Raw genomic sequence first — 3,053 nt, 5'->3', positions numbered from 1 at the left:
CGGCTTGGTTCCCAAACCAACCGTCTACTAATCCAGATACATGAAACTATCGTTGGGAAGTTTCCAAAACCCCCAACTCCTAAACCCACACAACCCTGCATGCCGTCTCTGCCACTGACTACTAACACGAAAGCATCTCTCGCTAACCGTTCTCAGGATCCTCATTCCGACTTACTATGGTCCTACAGGCGGTCCTCCAAACCTGAATTCCCAACCAGATACTAACCATCTCGATCACATGAACTCATTGTTGGGAAGTTCCTCAAACTCCCAACTCTGAACTCCTTAATCCATCAATCGCTGCACTACTATCCTTTCATCTCAGAGGTCGTGTACTCATTCTGGAACTGCGTGCTCTTACCCTTGTATACTCGGAGGGTTCTCCCCCACTTGGATTCGGCTAACTCCTTACTGTTCACTGGTCGAAAGGATTCCTAACCTTCCTTCCATTAAAAGGGTGATATGCTGTCCGCCAACGTTTACCTCCGTCGGCGCTCCAACTAACTCTTACCAGATTCGCACCCTTCCTACTTTCTAATTGAGCACCCTTCGATCCTTAACTTTATTTGATTTAGGGACTACATCCCGAGAACCTGCATTTGGGGTGCACATCCCCAACCCACTTCCTTACTGACCGCTAGCTACTCCACTAAAAACTCTGGGTTATCACTACTGAAAATATAACTGATCATTACCCGACTAACGCCTTCCGCAAGTAGTAAGGCACTACTGCATCTTACACATACATGCTACAGTTACTGTATCCGAAGTAACCTAATCTAGAGGGGACGACCTCCAATTTACCATTCTAATTCCAAGGTATGCAGATGGCATAAAACTCAGTCACAAGCAGGTAGTATAATACCCCAACACTTAAGCTTATTGATAACAATGCAGCAACATAACAATAATATCACAAATAATAGTTGACAGGAAGGTAAAAGATACATACCTCCATCACTCAGCGCTGCTCGAATCCTTGCTGAAATCAACCGGAAAACTCGGCTCCAAGCCGTGGGCACCCTTGCCCGGCCCCAATGTCCGTTGGTGGCTCTCGAAGTCCCAGGGGCAGGGGCTGGCACCTGCCCTGCTGTATACAAACTCGGACAGTGGGCCTTCTTGTGGCCCCTCTGATTGCAATGGAAAGATATCGGATCAAGTCCCTGGGCAATGGCAACAACACAGTCTCTGCTAAAATGACCAATCTGGCCACACTTGAAACATCCAACATCGCCACCACTTCTACGCCTGCACACACCCATGTGCGTCCTTCCGCACTTCCCGCATCGACTGCGGCTCTGATAGTCCCTCGTCCTCAAATCCGAACCCTTGGGCCTCTTACCCGAACCTGTGGCTACCTGAGTCTCATCCGTTTTCCTCTTCCTTTCCGATTCCCTGCCCGTCGACTGAACAACAGCTGTATGATCCTGGAGGTTCGCGACCAACCTATCAGTGATCCTCACGACCATGTCGGGCAGATCCTCGCGAATGGCTCGCGAAACCTCCTCAACTATCCAATCATGCAGAGGTGTCTCTTGGAGACAGGATGCCCCACTCACTCCTGTCCCCTGATGGCAAAGACTAGAAATGGGATCTCCCTCCCTGATGGATCCATGAACTCCATAAGAATCGGGATCTAGACGAGCCCCAATCTGTCCTGAAACTATCCCGGCCTTAAAGGCCTCAAGATGACTGTCTATACGCTCCACAATGGCCTCTCTAACCGAGCCGAAAATCACGGGAGTCTGATCAATGATGTTGCGCATGATCTCTGCGGAAATGAAATCCCTCATCTGATCATCAAGCTGCCCGGCTCCAGAGCCCGAGCCAGATCCCTCCCCGACACCTGAACTGTTAACTGGTAACTCGCGCAATGTCACAATGCTGAAAATATAACAATTCCTGATCAATTAACACACTACTGCTGAGGGATCTCTCACACACTCTACTAGTTTCCTGGTTTTGCCTTGGCCCCTCTTGAATCGAGTACGGATCCTCTGCTTTCAGTAGTACGGGCCCATACTACCTTCCACATCTATCCGTACTTTCCTCAAGAGTTACCTCAACTCCACCAAGTCCTCTTTTCTCTACTACTGATCTCTGCTACTACCTTCCTAGTCTTGCCCTAGGGAACTTCTGACTCCACCCAAACCAGTCCTCAGCTGCTGAAGGCCTCCTTGTAATGCCAATTAGCCACCACCTGAATACCATCACATGCAATGAGGCTCGGATAATTCTTTGAGTAAAAGTCTCGTCCCTACAACGGTTAGACTCAAACGAGAGCTGCGCAGTAGAGCCAAATCTAGCACTCTGAGATTATTCAACCCTGATCACATGTGATGTGACGTATTCACCTAATGGCTAACTCCCATCACTCAGAGTCCCACAAAGCACAAAGCAAGCAACATTCGGATAAAGGAAACATACTCAGGCAAAACTATTCTCATGACAAGAAACTGTACTAGCATACAATGCTAAGCTCATACTATCAGGCATAACCTACACATGCTATTCTACTACTGTCTACTCAATACTAGCATGAAACTCTTATCAATCAGAAACACATAAAGCAGGCACATAAGGCATCCTCCTAGATCCTTAGTCCTATACTAGCATGTTGTTCTACCGAAACTGAAACTGAAACTGGAACTAAAACTGAAACTGAAACTAATGATCATAAACTTGTATGGGTAATTTGGGAGTACTTACTTGAGCTCGGCTGATTGCATGCACCACACCCTTTTCTCTTTTCAAAATTCTTTTCGCTTTTTCTAAAACTCTTTTCTTTATACTTTTTCTAAAATTGTTTTCTTTCCTCAAAATTCTTTTGTAACCATAGTTTTTCTCTTGAAAACTTTATACCTCTTCCTTAGTTTGAGTTCAGACACACTCGGGAGTGCGCCCGAATCCCTCAAACCAAGGCTCTGATACCAATTTGAAACGACCCAAAAATCACGACTAAAAATTTCTTTTAAAACATTAGTAAACCATGTTTATAAAAACGTATCAAGTCATAACATAATTTTCGAGCATTAAATTCAAAACATAATCTC

Source organism: Lactuca serriola, chromosome 9 (assembly GCF_051521515.1).
Source record: "Lactuca serriola cultivar US96UC23 chromosome 9, Lser_US96UC23_V15, whole genome shotgun sequence".
In the NCBI taxonomy this organism is placed as follows: Eukaryota; Viridiplantae; Streptophyta; class Magnoliopsida; order Asterales; family Asteraceae; genus Lactuca; species Lactuca serriola.
This window is presented reverse-complemented; position numbering follows the sequence as displayed.